This window comes from Monodelphis domestica, chromosome 1 (assembly GCF_027887165.1).
Source record: "Monodelphis domestica isolate mMonDom1 chromosome 1, mMonDom1.pri, whole genome shotgun sequence".
Taxonomy (NCBI): domain Eukaryota; kingdom Metazoa; phylum Chordata; class Mammalia; order Didelphimorphia; family Didelphidae; genus Monodelphis; species Monodelphis domestica.
Window position 1 is genome coordinate 341,419,060 of NC_077227.1, and position 18,074 is coordinate 341,437,133.

Genomic DNA, 18,074 nt, shown 5'->3' on the forward strand with positions numbered 1-18,074 from the left:
GAAAGAAAGAAAGAAAGAAAGAAAGAAAGAAAGAAAGAAAGAAAGAAAGAAAGAAAGAAAGAAAGAAAGAAAGAAAGAAAGAAAGAAAGAAAGAAAGAAAGAAAGAAAGAAAGAAAGAAAGAATCCAGTCTATGGGAAAACTTCTTTTTGCTACTAATTTCTTTAAGGCCCAGAATAGTAAATAAACTTGCCACAGAGTTATCATGTAATATAGAGTCAGAATCAAAAGACCTGTTTTCTCATTTCCCAGACTTTGTTTTCTAACCATAATATCATTCCTTGACCATTTTGGATGTGAGTTTTATTGTTGTTCAATTATTTCAATCACTCTTGACTCTTTGACCACATTTTGGGGGTTTTCTTGGCAGAGATACTGGAATGGTTTGCCATTTCCTTCTCTAGCTCATTTTACAGATGAGAAAACGGAGGCAAACAGGGTGAAGTGATTTGCCCAGGATCACATAGTAGTAAGTAAATATCTGAGTCCAGATTTTAATTCAGAAAGTCTTCCTGATTTCAAGCCCAGTGCTCTATCTACTTCATTGTCAACATGGCATATAATAGGGAGGTCTGGTCTTGGAGCTAGGATGACCTATGTTCAGATATTGCCTTCATTCTTTACTGGCTGTCACTTCCCTTCCTTTCTCAGCACTTTAGGCAACTCTCTAAGATTCTCTATGTTGCAGAGAAGGTGCTGACCTGTTCTGATACAGGGAGTTTCCTCATTCAAGAGTTCCTACACCAATGAAATCCTATGGGTATGTGGAGATATCAATTGGAACATAATACAAAAACATAGACATTAGTCAAGCCAGTGAAAAGGGGATGGGAGTCTTTTTTGTATGGTTGGTATTCAGAAAGATTACTTTATAAACTAGCTCCAAACTGCATTGAGTACCCAGCTGATACATTTATGGCTAGAGGGCCTTAAAAGTCTAACCTACTCATTTTACAAATGAGAACAGTAAAGTCAGAGATGTAGGTGACTTTGTTGTGGGAGAAACACACCCAAATTTGTAACAGAGTCTTTCCCCAAGAATGGGAGACTCAAACTCCATTCAATCCAGAAGTAAGAAAAGAATTTTATTTGAAGAAGTAGTTTATGCTAGTATAATAGCCCAATTGGAATAGTCTGGAGAATAATCAAGTAGCCTTAGGGATGATAGATAAGTTCTGGGACTAGCCTCTTTAGAGTAGCCTCTTTGGAGCTGATAGTATGGAGTAGCAGTTCTGGCTGTAGAGTGGCAACTTCCATTGTAGAGTGGCAGCTTCCACACAATGTGGATCAGGGTTGGCATATTTATTGGGGTCTGGAAGTTTGTCATCTCCTATTCCAAATTCAGGTGGAAGCATGTTTTAGGGTTTGATGCCATAATGAATAAGGGACATGCACAAGTTTGGGGGATTCTTCTGGAATGCTAGAGTTCCCGATTCACAGTTTCCATGTTCCCCCATTGTCCAACTTGTCACCATTTGTCAATGTGGGAGAGGTCTCAATGCCCTTCTAGAAAGAGAACATGGCAGAGTGGTCCACTGGAAGACCACTATAGGTAAATAATTATGTCCTATGGTTCTAAGAACCATAAAACAGATTAGGCACAAAGGTGATGCCCAGTATGGAATATTACAGATATAGTACACAGAATGGGTAATTGACCAATCTGCAATTCATGCTTGACTAATGCTGAAACTACAGGTTTTGTAGTTGATGCTTAACCAGTGCTAACTAATGAGAAATGCAAGATTTCAGAGTATAAGGGTCCTGTTCCTTTTACTGTCCCTTACTGCCCAATGTTAGCCCACATCAACTTGACCAAGGTTGTGTAGGTAGTCCATGACAGAGCTGAAAATCAAACTCAGGTCTAAATTCAGCACTCTTGGCTATACTATGTGGCTCCTTGAGAGATTTGGGATAAGAGGATTAATGAGTCATTGAGATGAAAAATGACTTCACTTTGATGTTACTTAGTCTCCATTTTTATTTCAGGTGGTTTATATATTTATTTTTTTAAGCAATGGAAAATGAAAGCAGTTCCCTCATGAATGAGGGCATAGATCCATTGAACAATCAAAATCAGAGTGAATATGATCCTCTGACATCTCACTGTAACAGTGTTCACTATAGAGAAGCAATTGATTCATTCTAGGTTAATTTGTGAGTTGTTTTCAGTCATATTTGACTCTCTGTGACCCTATTTCTTGGCAAAGATAACTGGAATGATTTGCCATTTCATCCTCCAGCTCTTTTTATAGATAAGGAAACTGAGGCAAATGGAATTGAGTGATATTTGCCCAAAGTCACACTACTATTAAGTGTCCAATGCCAAATTTGAACTCATGAAGATGAGACTTTCCAATTCCAAGCCCAGCACTCTAAACACTGTACCACCTAGCTCCCAGATGGGGCTTTTGGAAATATCAAAAGTGGTCTCTTTTATAAAGTCAGAGGGATAGCTAGATAGTTCAGTGGATAGAGAGCCAGACCTAGCAATGGGAGGTCCTGGGTTCAGATTATGCCTCAGATACTTCCTAGCTACGTGACCCTTGGTGAATCGTTTAACCCCCATTGCTTGACCCTTTCTGCTTTTCTGCCTCAGAATCAGCAATAGTATTTATTCTAAGATGAAAGGTAGGGATTTTTTTAAAATTAAGTCAGAGTGCATCCCAGAAAGCATGTTATAGTGAAAACGAGTGGACTAATGCTTGCAGTAACTGCTTTTTATAAACCTAGTCCAAAAAATACCAAAGATGTTATTTGGAACACAGAAATTCCAGATTCCCTTGGAATGCTTCTAGACCTTGAAGGCATTACAGCAATTAAGAATTAAGTTTTCTGGGACTTCTGGGTAAGCATGGCGACAGTCTAGATGCGGGATGCTTCCTCTCCCCAGAACCCACTGATATAGACTACCTCATAAGACCAACAGAACCATTCTCATAACAATGGAGGGGCTCTACAGTAGGGCACAGCATTGAAGGTACATGGGATTTGGGCATTTCCACACTATAAGGGGATGAAAAATCTCCCACCCAAATGTGAGCTGATCTACCCTCCCTCACCCCACCTACGTAGCCAGAGTCAGAGCCAGTGTGCACCAGAATCAGCGAGTGAGTGAGGGGCACCTTTAGAGCGAGCAAGGGGCACTTCTAGATCCTTGGGAGCTAACTAAGACCACCAAAGACCTACCCCTAAGAGCAGCTACACCTGAAACCCTGGTGGGTGGGGAAGTGCAGACCTTGGGTGCTCAGAGCCAGCACGCGCCAGAATCAGCGAGTGAGCGAGGGGCATCTCTAGGACCTTGGGAGCTAACTAAGACCACCAAAAACCTACCCCTGAGAACAGATACACCTGAAATCCCAGCAGGCGGGAAAACGCAGACCATGGGTGCTTTTGCGCAGATAAGAGCTGCATACAGCGGCAGCTGCGGAAATTCAAGAGCTTGCCTCAGGCAAAATCCTTGCTCTTTAACTCCATACACAGAGAACCTGCCCTGCTCATTCAGATTTCTGACTAAAAAAGGAAGGTAAAAGCTCCATAGTGATGGCAAATTGTACCCAGGGGCAAACATCCTCCAAGAAAAACAAAAAAAAGGCAGTGACCCTCAAAAATTTTTATGAAGGAAAAACCCAGGCTACAGAGGAAATACAGGAGGAAAATTCAAATGAACCCAAAACCTTGCCCAAAAAAATGGATATTGCCCACAAGCTCTGGAAAAATTTAAACTGGAGCTTATCAAAAAGATGGAAGTCTTCTGGCAAGAGAAGTGGGAAATGGTTCAAAGAGAAAATAAAAAAATTATAGCAGAAAATCAAAAAATTAAAGCAGAAAACCAAAAGATTATAACAGAAAACCAGGCCTTAAGGTCCAGAATTGAGCAACTGGAAACCAATGATCTTGCAAAACAGCAAGAATTAATAAAGCAAAGTCAAAAGACTAACAAAATAGAAGAAAACATAAATTATCTCACTGACAAGGTGACAAATCAGGAAAACAGGTCACAACCAGACAATTTGAGAATCATTGGTCTACCTGAAAAGTCAAAAATAAACAGAAATCTTGACATCATACTACAAGAAATCATCCAAGAAAACTGCCCTGATGTTCTTGAACAAGGGGGCAAAATAGACATTGAAAGAGTTCATAGAACACCCTCTATACTAAACCCCCAAAAGACAACTCCCAGGAATATAATTGCCAAATTCCAGAGCTTTCAAGCTAAGGAGAAAGTTCTACAAGAAGCAAAAAAGAGACAATTCAGATACCAAGGAGAACCAATCAGGATCACACAAGACCTGGCAGCTTTCACATTAAAGAACCACAAGGCCTAGAACATGATATTCAGAAAGGCAAGAGAACTGGGTCTTCAACCAAAAATCACCTATCCATCAAAACTGACTATATACTTCCAGGGGGAAGTATGGGCATTCAAAAAAATAGAAGATTTCCAAGTATTCATAAAGAAAAGACCAGAACTAAGTGGAAAGTTTGACATCCAAACACAAAGATCAAGAGAAACAGGAAAAGATAAATAAGAAAGAGAGGGAAAAGGGGAAAAAGGTTTTTTTATTCAAATTCTCTTCTTTAAGGACTACAATTAGATCAAATTATATATATTAATATATAAGGAAAATGTTATTTGTAACTCAAAAATTATATTCATTATTATAGTAATTAGAAGAATCAGTCATAGGAAAAGATTGGGGCATTAAGGGCTATAAGATGATATGCAAAAAAAGAAAAAGGTTGGGAGGAATCAAATATGACACCAAGAAATACTTGAAAAAAATAAAATAAATAGGATAATCTTTTTCACACAAAGATACACATGGGAAGGGGAGGGGAATAATACTCTTATAAGAAGGAGAGGAAGAGAGTGCTAATATGTAATACTTAAACCTTACTCTCAATGAAATAAATTCTGAGAGGGAAGAACATCTAGATCCATTGGGATCTTGAATTCTATCTTATCCTACAGGCTAAATGAGAAGGGAAAACTAAGGGGGGAGGGAGTACCAAAAGGGAGGGAAGGAGAGGGGGGAGGGAACTTAACAGACCCTAAAATTTAAAAAAAAAACCAACAACAACAAGAAGGGAACAAAAAGGGAGGGACTAGAAAGGGAAGCATATCAAGGGAGGGGATTAGGGGAGTTGATTAAAAGTAAACCACTGGTTTAAAAAGATGTAGCAAAAGAAGAAAGGAGAGATCTAGGAGGGGATATCAAAATGCTATGGAATTCACAAGTGATAATCATAACTTTGAACGTGAATGGGATGAACTCACCCATAAAATGTAGACTAATAGGAGAGTGGATTACAATCCCAAATCCTACCATATGTTGTCTACAAGATAAACACCTGAGGCGGGTAAATACTCACAAGGTCAGAATTAAAGGTTGGAACAAGACCAATTGGGCCTCAACTGATAGAAAGAAGGCAGGAGTTACAATCATGATATCTGACAAAGCCAAAGTAAAAATAGACCTGATTAAAAAGGATAGGGAAGGTAAATACATCCTGATAAAAGGGAGTATAGACAATGAGGAAATATCACTAATCAACATGTATGCACCAAATAGAATAGCATCCAGATTTCTAAAGGAGACACTAGTAGAACTGTAGGAGGAAATAGATAGTAAAACTATACTAGTGGGAGACCTGAACCTACCACTATCAGATTTAGATAAATCAAATGAAAAAATAAATTAGAAAGAAGTAAAAGATGTGAATGAAATCTTAGAAAAATTAGCGTTAATAGATATATGGAGAAAAATAAATAGGGACAAAAAGGAATTCACCTTTTCAGCAGCCCATGGCACATTCACAAAGATTGACCATATACTAGGTCATAAAAACATAGCATATAAATGCAGAAAAGCAGAAATAATAAATGCAAAATTTTCAGATGATAAGGCAATAAAAATAATGATCAGCAAGGGTACATGGAGAGCCAAATCAAAAATAAATTTGAAATTAAATAATATGATTCTCCAAAATCAGTTAGTTAGTGAACAAATCATAGAAACAATTAATAATTTCATTGAAGAAAATGACAATGATGAAACATCCTTTCAAAGTCTATGGGATGCAGCCAAAGCAGTTCTCAGAGGAAAACGTATATCCTTGAGTTCATCTATTAACAAATTAGGGAGGGTAGAGGTCAATGAATTGGACATGCAAATCAAAAAACTAGAAAGTGAATAAATTAAAACCCCCCAGAAGAAAACCAAATTAGAGATCCTAAAAATTAAGAGAGAAATTAATAAAATCAAAAGTAATAGAACTATTGAACTAATAAATAAAACTAGAAGCTGGTATTTTGAAAAAACAAACAAAATAGCCAAAGTACTGGTCAATCTAATATAAAAGGAAAGAAGAAAACCAAATTAACAGTATCAGAGATGAAAAGGGAGAACTAACATCCAATGAAGAGGAAATTAAGGCAATCATTAAAAAGCATTTTTCCCAATTATATAGCAATAAATATGGCAATGTAGGTGATGTGGATGAATATTTACAAAAATATAAACTGTCTAGATTAACAGAAGAAGAAATAGGATTCTTAAATAATCCTATATCAGAAAAAGAAATTGAACAAGCCATCAAAGAACTCCCTAAAAAATATACCCAGGGCCTGATGGATTCACAAGTGAATTCTATCAAATATTCAAAGAACAGCTAATCCCAATATTATACAAACTATTTGACATAATAAGCAAAGAGGGAGTTCTACCAAATTCCTTTTATGACACAAATATGGTACTGATTCCAAAGTCAGGCAGGTCAAAAATGGAGAAAGAAAACTACAGAATAATTTCTTTAATGAACATAGATGCAAAAATCTTAAATAGGATACTAGCAAAAAGACTCCAGCAAGTGATCAGGAGGGTTATTCACTATGATCGGGTGGGATTTATACCAGGAATGCAAGGATGGTTCAATATCAGGAAAACCATCCACATAATTGACCATATTAACAAGCAAACCAACAAAAATCACATGATTATCTCAATAGGCGCAGAAAAAGCTTTTGACAAAATACAACACTCATTCCTATTGAAAACATTCCTATTGAAAACCCTATAGAAGGGTCTTTCCTAAAAATAATAAACAGTATCTATCTAAAACCATTAGCCAACATCATCTGCAATGGGGATAAACTGGAAGCATTCCCAATAAGATCAGGAGTGAAACAAGGATGACCATTATCACCTCTATTATTTTACATTGTACTAGAAACACTAGCAGTAGCAATTAGAGTAGAAAAAGAAATTGAAGCTATTAAAATTGACAATGAAGAGACCAAGCTCTCACTCTTTGCAGATGATATGATGGTCTACTTAAAGAATCCTAGAAAATCCACTAAAAAGCTAGTGGAAATAATCAACAACTTTAGCAAACTTTCAAGATACAAAATAAATCCACGTAGTCATCAGCATTTCTATATATCTCCAACACATCTCAGCAGCAGGAATTAGAAAGAGAAATTCCATTCAAAATCACCCTAGAAAATATAAAATACTTAGGAATCTATCTGCCGAGACAAACACAGGAACTATATGAACACAACTACAAAACACTTTCCACATGACTAAAAGTAGATCTGAGCAACTGGAAAAACATTAACTCCTCATGGGTAGGACAAGCTAACATAATAAAAATGACCATTCTACCCAAACTTATCTATTTATTTAGTGCCATACCCATTGAACTTCCAAAAAACTTTTTTACTGAATTAGAAAAAAACATAACAAAGTTCATTTGAAAGAACAAAAGATCAAGGATATCCAGGGAAATAATGAAAAAAAAATGCAAAGGAAGGTGGCCTTGCAGTACCAGATATCAAACTATCCTATAAAGCAGTGGTCATCAAAACAATTTGGTATTGGCTAAGAGACAGAAAGAAGGATCAATGGAATAGACTTGGGCTAAGTGACCTCAGCAAAACAGTCTATGACAAGCCCAAAGATCCCAGCTTTGGGGACAAAAATCCACTATTTGATAAAAACTGCTGGGAAAATTGGAAGACAATGTGGGAGAGATTAGGCTTGGATCAAAACCTCACACCCTACACCAAGATAAACTCAGAATGGGTGAATGACTTGAACATAAAGAAGGAAACTATAAGTAAATTATATGAACACAGAATAGTATTCATGTCAGACCTTTGGGAAGGGAAAGATTTTAAAGCCAAACAAGACTTAGAAAGAGTCACAAAATGTAAAATAAATAATTTTGACTATATCAAATTAAAATGTTTTTGTACAAACAAAACCAATGCAACCAAAATTAGAAGGGAAGCAACAAACTGGTAAACAATCTTCATAATAAAAACCTCTGACAAAGGTCTAATTACTCAAATTTACAAAAAGCTTAATCAATTGTACAAAAAATCAAGCCATTCTCCTATTGATAAATGGGCAAAGGACATGAATAGGCAATTTTCAGTCAAATAAATTAAAACCATTAATAAGCACATGAAAAAGTGTTCTAAATATCTTATAATCAGAGAGATGCAAATCAAAACAACTCTGAGGTATCACCTCACACCTAGTAGATTGGCTAACATGACAGCAAAGGAAAGTAATGAATGCTGGAGGGGATGTGGCAAAGTAGGGACATTAATTCATTGCTGGTGGAGTTGTGAATTGATCCAACCATTCTGGAGGGCAATTTGGAACTATGCCCAAAGGGCACTAAAAGACTGTCTGCCCTTTGATCCAGCCATAGCACTGCTGGATTTGTACCCCAAAGAGATAATAAGGAAAAATACTTGTACAAGAATATTCATAGCTGAGCTCTTTGTGGTGGCAAAAAATTGAAAAATGGAAAGATGCCCTTCAATTGAGGAGTGTATGAACAAATTGTGGTATATGTTGGTGATGGAATACTATTGTGCTCTAAGGAATAATAAAGTGGAAGAGTTCCATGGAAAGTGGAATAACCTCCAGGAAGTGATGCAGAGTGAAAGAAGCAGAACCAGGAGAACATTGTACACAGAGACTGATGCACTGTGGTACAATCAAATATAATGGTCTTCGCCATTAGTGGCAATGCAGTGATCCTGAACAACCCAAAGGGATCTATGAGAAAGAACACTTTCCACATTCAGAAGAAAAACTGTGGGAGTAGAAACACAGAAGAAAAACAACTGCTTGATTACATGGGTCAAGGGGGATATGATTGGGGATGTAGACTCTAAATGAACATCCTAGTGCAAACACCAACAACATGGGAATGGGTTCTGATCAAGGACACATGTAATACCCAGTGGAATTGCGTGTCGGTTATGGGAGGGGTGGGCGGAGTCATGGGAGGAATAGAATATGATTTTTGTAACCAAGGAATAATGTTTGAAATTGACCAAATAAAGATCAAATCAATTTTTAAAAAAGAAGAAAAGTTTTCCCCCAATTATCCTATAAGGGTATTTATTAGAGGAAAAGAGACAAGAACATGTTTGGAGGAAAAGAAAAAGGCCTTCATTTCTTTGCACATTCTGGGAGAATGCTTGGCCAAGGATCACTCAGGATCAAGGATCCTCTTATAGAAGTGACTCTGAAGATATTCTGCCAGAGCCTCTAGAAGGTGGGAGGAAAGATTTTGTTTTGAATTGTTCTGTGCTTAGTACATCTAAAAACCAGGTATAGAAACATCTTTTTCTCCCTGTTCCATCACAAAAAAGAGCTATGTGCATGGAGTAGCTAAGTAGCATGGTAGATAGAGAGCCACGTCTGAAATCAGGAGAATCTGGGTTCAAATCTGACCTTAGACACATCTGGGCTGTGTGACCCTGGGCAAGTCACTTAACCTGTTTGCTTGGCCCTTACTCTTCTGACTTAGAGTTATTACTAAGATAGTAAGAGTTTACAAAAGAAAAAGAGAGAAAAGGAAAGGAAAGAAAAGAAAAGAAAAAAGGGCAGAACTGAGTTCAATTTGAGTGTTACAGAGAAATCTTTTCACTTCCCTTTAATCAGTAATTCCTCCTATTTCTCCTTTGGCCTTTCCTTTCTTCAGTCCTCTCTCCCTTTTTAAAAAACCTTTACCTTCCATCTTAGAATCAATACTGTAAATTGGTTCCAAAGGCTACTGATAAGTTCCAATGGGGACTAAAAATGATTTGCCCAGGATCACAGCTAGGAAGTGCCTAAAGTCACATTTGAACCTAGGACCTCCTGACTATAGGCCTGATTCTCAGTCCACTGAGCCACCTAGCTGCCTCCCAGTCCTCTCTTTTTGCTCTGGGCATCCTAAATTTACCCTGGATTCTGGTCCTAGACTCAAGATATTGGGTTTTTTGGTACTTATCTTAAATTTCTCTTTTTTGTTGACATGTAAACAACTAATTGGGAATGCAAACCAGACACCCTCATTTTTTTAATAAAATAATTTGGGCTTCTTCTGGTGCAATACATTTATATGAACATTAGACAGATCTTTAATTTCATCTTCAAGCTCCCAAGAACCACACAGGCAAACAAACCCCAGACACACAAATGAGTCAAAATGAAAAACCAGGTGCTTGGTCCCTTCTCAAAGAGTTAACCTTGCACAGTTTATTTATACCCAGATTCACACATAGCTTTAACTGAAGAGAAAATTATGATATTCTAAAAACCAATCACACAACTGAGATAGATGGACAGTCCCTGAGGAAAATATATACTACCATAAGACAATATGACAAATGTGAAAATATTATCAGCAATCTGTTTGTCTACTGAAAGACAAATTGTTATTGGCTCAAAATGCTATGGCTCCCAGATAGCATTTGAGCTTGGACAAATACTCAAGTCTTTAGGATCAAAAGATGGTAGATGTAAAGCTGGAATGGCCCATAAAGTGGTCACCCGGTCAAGAATATGCTGCTGACATGCATCATGTAACTGTCCATAAAACAAGAAATAGAAATGAAAGTTTCAGAGATTATCAGCTTACTAGCAGTAAATAGGAAAACCTCAATAAAGAGGCTTTGATGGGAATAAGCAAGTATGACTAAAAATACTTAAGTTTTACATCTCAAGGTTTGGGGTATATATTTTTTAATCCAACGTAGAGAGATAGAGTTAGAGTTGAATTACAGAAAAATGTGCCTCTAATTTGAGCTGTCCATAGCAAAATGACCTACCGCAGGAGGTGGTGGATCCCCCACTTACTGGAGGCCTTCAAGCAGAAGCTGAATGACCACTTGTCGGGTTTGTTGTAGAAGGGATTTTTGTTCAAGTAAAGGTTAGACTAGATGGATTCTCAGCTCCTTTCCAATTCTGACATTCTATGATTCTGTAAACCTTTAAGACCAGAGTCTGGTCATTTGGCCAGCCCTGTAAACCACTCTGTGAGGGAGGGATGCCAGCTTTGCGCTGACCTCAGGCAACAGAGGCAAAGACTTCTCAATGGTGACAGCCAGCAAAACAGGGACTCATCACTAATGATGTATGTGGCCAGTGGCGCCTGAGGCCCACCCCCAAGTAATGTTTGAGAAAAGACCACCTTAGTTATTAGCAAATAAATAAACAATCAAACAGACAGATCTCCACTGGTAGGGGTTCCTTCCTTGGAAGATGCACTGCAGGGACATGTTGCTTCTTTGGTGTGGGGCAATGTTCCCAGGGCAGTGGTTGTACTGTATGACTTCAGAGAAGCTCTAAGATACTTCCTGCCCATTGGGGATGAGCAACCCAAAGATGAGTGACCACCTTGTGGAGGCTATTGGGAATGCAGTTCTCAGATGTGGCTGAGGAAAATCATCTCAAGAATTTCAAAGTTGTCTTTTTCTTTAAGACTCATAATTTGGATGGTTTTATATAATCAGGAAGAAGGAAACATCAGTGGTAAAAGCTTTGGGAAATAAATAACAAATGGAAAGAGGATGAAGCTTCATAGAAACCTAAAATTATAAGAACCTTTAACAAGTTATCCAGTATGATCTCCTTAAACCATCCAGGGCAAATATGTGCCAATAAATCAAGAAGTATGTTGAGTGAGAATGCTGAGAGAAGCCTGTTAGCCCCCATGCTTATTTATAGTCTCCCTGGGAAAAGAATACTAATATTCAAGAAACTATGAGAAAACATAAAGTGCCCTGCTACATAGTTTTAGTGTTAGGACAGTAAGAGTTTGGAAAAGACAGAGGAGAGTGTGGACTGGAGCAGATTTAGAAGGCTTAACAGAGGAGGTAGGATTAGATGTAGGTCCTATGGGTAGGATACAAATGGGACTAAGGGGCCTGGGAAGAGCACTTGGCATACACAGAAATGAGGGGTGGCAAGAATAGAATGAACTTGAATGATCAGGAAGGTAGGAATGAGAATGATAGGTGGGAGATACTGAATAGATCTGCTTGTACTTTATGTTTTAAATTTTGTTCTGTCTTGTGATTTCATTGGTGGAAGAAACTCCCTCTACAGAAGTAAATGGGGCATGCAGAGTGATTTGTTCCCCTGGTTCTACCATTAGCTCACATCAGTGGTTGAACTTGGACCCAGGTTCCCCTGACTAGAAGCCCAGATCTCTATCCACTGTGCCATACTGCCTCCATTGTTTTATAACACCTCTCTTTGGCTGTTTTTCCTAATTTCAATATTCTCAAGAATGAAAACTCAATAATTTATTGCAAAAATCTGTTCTTAGTCTTCAGGGATCATCTCATGGGCCACCTTTATCTAGAATGTAAACTAACTGTACTTCTCCCTCATGTGGCATTAAGTGGGGGGAGGGAGCTGTAGGGAAGAGGAAGGTGCTCCGGGATAATTCTAGATGACAAAATAGTTACACACAGAGATACAAATGCCCTGTGTCCGTGAGGAATTTTGACAACCAAGAATCTGGTTGACCAAGTCATGGAGACCACTAGACCAAAGCTTAATGGAAGTACTGCTCAAGGGTAACCACACAAAGGGCCATCTAATGAAACTATTCCCTGAATAGAATCCTAGTCAGTGAAGAGTTCAGTGGTCAACCAAAATGGATTGTTCCATTTTCTATATCATAGCCAGAACCTTTGTACCTCCACATGAGGCAAAGAGCACCATGCTACAATGAAAGAATGTTGAGCAACCTGGGTTCAAATCTTGTTTCTTTTATTTACCAGCTATGTGACATTGAGTGAGTTATTTAAACTCTTTAAAATGGGACTAATACCTATAGTGGGCATGTAGGTGGCACAGTGGATAGAGTGCCTGGCCAATAGTCAGGAAGGAAATCTTGCCTCAGATATATACTGTCCGACTCAATACAAGACACTTCACTCTGTTGGCCTCAGTTTCTTCCTCTATAAAATGAGTTAGAAAGGGAACTTCTCCAGTATCTTTGCCAAGAAAACCTCAAATGGGATCACAAAGTGTCAGACACAACTGAAAAATGACTAAACCACCACCACAAGACCAGTAGCACTAGAATTCACAGATTTGTTGTAAGGTTCAAAGAAGATTCTAGAACTAAAGATATGAAGGTAGGAAAGGCTTCAGAGGTCACCTAGTCCAATCCCCTAATTTTACAGATGAGGAGCCTAGGACTCCGAAGGGCTGAGAGACTGTGTCAAAAGTCATGCAGGTAGTAAGCATCGAAGTTAAGATTTGAACCTATTCCTTTGAATCCCAGAGATAATCCTCTTTTCACTGAACCCAAGTCTGTATGATACTTTTAAAATATAAATGTCAGCTAATTCTTATTTTTAAAATAAAGAATTGAAACAATAATAACAATAAAGGGACCCTCAGAGAAGCCTGGGCTAGGCCACAGGACAGGAGGCACAAACACATGCAGCCATGGATGTGCAGAAATGCGTTTCTTTGCCATGTCTGCAAACCCCTCCCACAGTTCACTGAGCAATTCTTCCCAGTGCCTTCCTTAACTCCTTTCTCAGACAGAGAAAGACAGCTCTGGAGCTGGTAAAAAGGAATCTAGTTTACAGGCCATGCAGGTGGGAGGTGGGAGAGGGGAGGCTCTCCAAATCCACTCACTCTCTTTTGTCCAGACACTAGGGAGACAAATGGCAGCATTTGATTTATTCCTCATTTCCTGCAGGGCTTTTTAAGCACAGGCACTATCTCCCCTGTAATGGGATTGAGCTTAATGATTTCCTCGGAAATGGCTTCTCCTGTATAAGCAAAGGTAATTCAATTGGCAGGAAGAACCTCCCCCTTCAGGAATCATAGCTCTTAGATACAGGCCCCTCAGAGAGCAAAGGAGTCTCGGGATGGGAGAATCAGGAGGCCAAGGGCTTTCCCTGGCCGCCCATTCCCTTTGCCAGGATGCCGTGCAATTTTAATAGAATGGAACAAAGGGATCTGGCTGGCCACAGACATAGGGACCAAGGAGGGAGGGAGGAGGAAACCTTTACATTCTTCTCAGCTGTGAAGGGAACATAAAGGCTGGGCTTCAGGAATCCTGGCTCCTCAGGGAGGCTATACACTCACCTCCTTCCTTTGGCTCTGACGCACTTTTCAGGGTCCGCTTCTACATCAAGCACTGAACAATCAAGAACAGGAGCCTCTAGGCTGCAGGAGGAAGGGAGTCTCCACTCACGCTCTGGAGAAGGGAGTTCCCTTAAATAGAGACCGCTACCCTCAGCCTCCTGAGGTCAGGGACTAAGTGATCTACTTGCCCTCTCTCTCACAGGTTCCCTCTCTAGCTGTAAATAGGGCTCATGAGGAAAAATACTCAGAGCTCCCAGGAGGAATGCTGAGTGTAATACCACACCCCGAGCCAATATCTGATGAAGCTCCTGGGTGGGGGGCCAGTTCGGCAAGGCGGACTGTGGGAGCTGAGCTAATTGTAAAAGCCACAGCGGTGAGGCCCTGACAAAGTGTGGATGACGTCAGGGAGCCCACTGAGGACTCTAAAGGACAAGCACTTGGGTATTTATTTTTCCCCTTCATGTGATCTTATTTTTGGAGTAGACATAAGAGCTATTTGGGGGCTGGAAATCAGCCAGATAAAAGGACAAACATCTCATGAGGACCGCCTCCCTTCTGCTCTCTGCATTATTTCAGGTTTCCTGCCTGGAAAGCCTCCACTCACATCCTTCTCTGTTGCCTGGTTGTGGAATGCAGGTAATCCCTAGTTATGGCAGGTGAAGAACCAATTCTGATAGGCAGGACCAAGCTAGAAAATCAGGATTTGCCTGTGTGCTGTTTGAAGACTGGTCAGGCATTGATACACAGAGGGGAAGGAAAGAGAGAAGGAAGGAAGGAAGGAAGGAAGGAAGGAAGGAAGGAAGGAAGGAAGGAAGGAAGGAAGGAAGGAAGGAAGGAAGGAAGGAAGGAAGGAAGGAAGGAAGGAAGGAAGGAAGGAAGGAAGGAAGGAAGGAAGGAAGGAAGGAAGGAAGGAAGGAAATAGAGAAGAAAGGAAGGAGGGAGGGAAGGAAGGAATGAACAAAGGAATGGAAGGAGGAAGGAATGAAGGAAGGAAGAGAGGAAGAAAGGAAGGAAGGAAGGAATGGAGGGAGGGAGGAAGGAAGGAATATAGGAAGAAAGGAAGGAATGGAAGGAGGAAGGAATGAAGGATGGAAAGAAGAAATGGAAGGAGGAAGGAAGGAAGGAAGGAAGGAAGGAAGGAAGGAAGGAAGGAAGGAAGGAAGGAAGGAAGGAAGGAAGGAAGGAAGGAAGGAAGGAAGGAAGGAAGGAAGGAAGGAAGGAAGGAAGGAAGGAAGGAGGGAAGGAGGGAAGACAGGAAGTTTTATTAAGCACTTACTATATGATATGACAAGTACTGTGCTCAGCTGGGGATACAAAACCAAGCAAACAATGCAGTCCTTGCCCTCAAAGAGTTTACATTCTAACATGGAAAGACAAACACATAAAGGGGAATCAAGGAGATGGAGAAGGTACACAAGTTAGGGTCTAGTGACTAGTAAGGATGGGAAGAAATCCAAAAAGTGAGTCAAATAAAGAAGTAAATATTGGCTGCAGACCCTCAAGAAATAGTGGTATCTGGAAAGGAATATTCATAGGTAGGTTACAGGAGAATGAATGTTCAAATCTCAGCAACCCTTAGAATTAGGCTGCAATCTATGTCAGTGGAGTCAGAACCCTATTGAACTTACATATGAAAAACCTAGTATTTTTATGACTTTCTGAGGTAGGAGGCAGAAATATAAGATTTTAGGGGGATCTTGGTAGTCATATAGCCTAACTCATGCCCCACAAAATAATCCCCACTACAATATACCCAATAAATGGTCATCCAACTCCTAAGTGCAGATCACCAATGACAAGGGAGACCATAACTTCCAAGCCAGCCCATTCCACTTTGGGATAAACCTAATTAATGGGAAACGCTACTTGTTAGTGTGTGGTCCTAAACCTAGAAAGGAACCTTCATTCAGGGTGATACTTTTAAGGCATCCTTCTAAAGAAATCTAAGAAGGAATCTTGATTCACCATCATTTTTTTTACCTTTTTTTTTACCTTTTACCCAACAAATTCAGTGCAGTAGTAAAATGAATAGAATCAATAGACCCTCCCACTCACACATGTGAACAAGCACATAGGAATCACAGATCCTGCTGAAAATCATATTCATTTTATCATTATCCCCATTACCATACTAATAGAAACACACTGAGTACTGAAATATCAAGAATTAGGCTAAGACAAGAATTAGATTACCAGCAAGTTGCCCCAACACAGAAGCAATTTGGTAGCACAGTGGATAGAGTGCTGGGCTTCAGGAAGACCTGAAGCCTTAGACACTTTATTAGCTGTGTGACTCTGGGCAAGTCACTTAACCTCTCTCTGCTTGTTTTTTTCCACTGTAAAATAGGGATAACATTTACATCATATAAATACATATATACCTCCCTAGATTGTAAGGAACAAATGAGATAATACTTGTAAAATTCTTGCCTAGAAGTCTGGTTTCTTCCCTACTTCCAGGTCCTGAGCTTGACAGACAACTCATAGTTAATAATAATAATAATAATAATAATAGTTAATAGTTATATTACATTTACTATATACTATCTGATTCTCTACTGTGCTAAGCACTTTATAATTATTATCACTGAGGATTTAAAAAGCAAACCCATTGATTTTTCACCTATTCTTCCTTTCTAGAAATTATTTGGAAGTATTAAAAACCTCACTGACAGGGGCAGCTGGTTCAGTGGATTTAGAGTCAGGCTTAGAGATGGGAGGTCGTCCTGGGTTCAAATCTGGCCTCAGATATTTCCTAGCTGTGTTACCCTGGGCAAGTCATTTAACTCCCATTGCCTAGCCTTTACTGTTCCTCTGTTTTGGAACCAATACTTAGAATTAATTCTAAGATGGAAGGTAAGGGTTTTAAAAAAACAAATCCTCTCTACTGAGTAGTTGAATGTAGCATAATAATGATAATCAACTTTGGCTCCTTTCTTGTGCTGGAAATATGGAGGACTGTGGATGTATAATGTTGTTTATTAAACATGGAGTTGCATTGGTCTGTTTTTCTTTGTCACAAGAGGAGACTCAAGAGGTGGGGAGGGAGGAAGAATAAGATATCTGGAAATGTGATATGAAAAAAACAAAAAGCATAGATAATTTTATTTAGCTGAGTCAGGCCTGTGATTTTATTGCCATGCCTCTTCCCCTAAATTAAATTCTTAACTATCTGGGCTAAAAAAGAAGAGGAAGAAATTAGGACTCTTTTCTGTCCTCCCCCTCTAAGGCAATGATTCTTTGCTCAAGATGAATTATCAATGAGATCTATTAGCCTTGGCATTTATTTCTGAAAAGGAAGTCACTCTGCAAATTTATACACAGGAGGGCCTGTTCTGGGCCAAGCTCGGCTTCTCTGCATAAACTGAATTGCTTGTTCTCTCTCTCTAGGCGAGGCCAAGAAGGATGATTTCAACAGCTTGTCAAACACTGGCCCCTGCAGTCAGCCAGGTTGCATTACCCTGAGACAGCTTACTCCCTGAGAAAGGATGCTGAGTAATACTTTGAGGGCATCTGTAAGGCATATGAAGGCCCTAAAAAAATTGAATTTAGCTTATATGAGGCAGAATAATAATGAGTGAAATCTAGTCAAGAGGAAATTGTTTCTGGAACTGGCCTTTTGCCCTGGGACTTCTTTGGTATTCCAGTGACTTTGCAAA

The 18,074-nt window shown here is 39.2% G+C and overlaps 1 protein-coding gene and 1 long non-coding RNA gene across 4 annotated transcripts in view; one reads left to right on the forward strand and one right to left on the reverse strand.

The window, feature by feature from the left end:
- The window catches only part of FGF1 (fibroblast growth factor 1), a 167,411-nt gene extending 152,369 nt beyond the window's left edge, over nt 1-15,042 (reverse strand). The window contains exon 1 of one of the 2 annotated variants that reach the window (XM_056821848.1): nt 14,416-15,042. The gene's annotated coding sequence lies outside the window, so the exon portion shown is untranslated. The remainder of the gene's footprint in view (nt 1-14,415) is intronic. The other variant, XM_007473807.3, reaches the window with a different exon arrangement.
- The window catches only part of LOC130458226 (uncharacterized), a 124,211-nt gene that overhangs the window by 87,306 nt on the left and 18,831 nt on the right, over nt 1-18,074 (forward strand). The gene's annotated exons all lie outside the window — the stretch shown is intronic.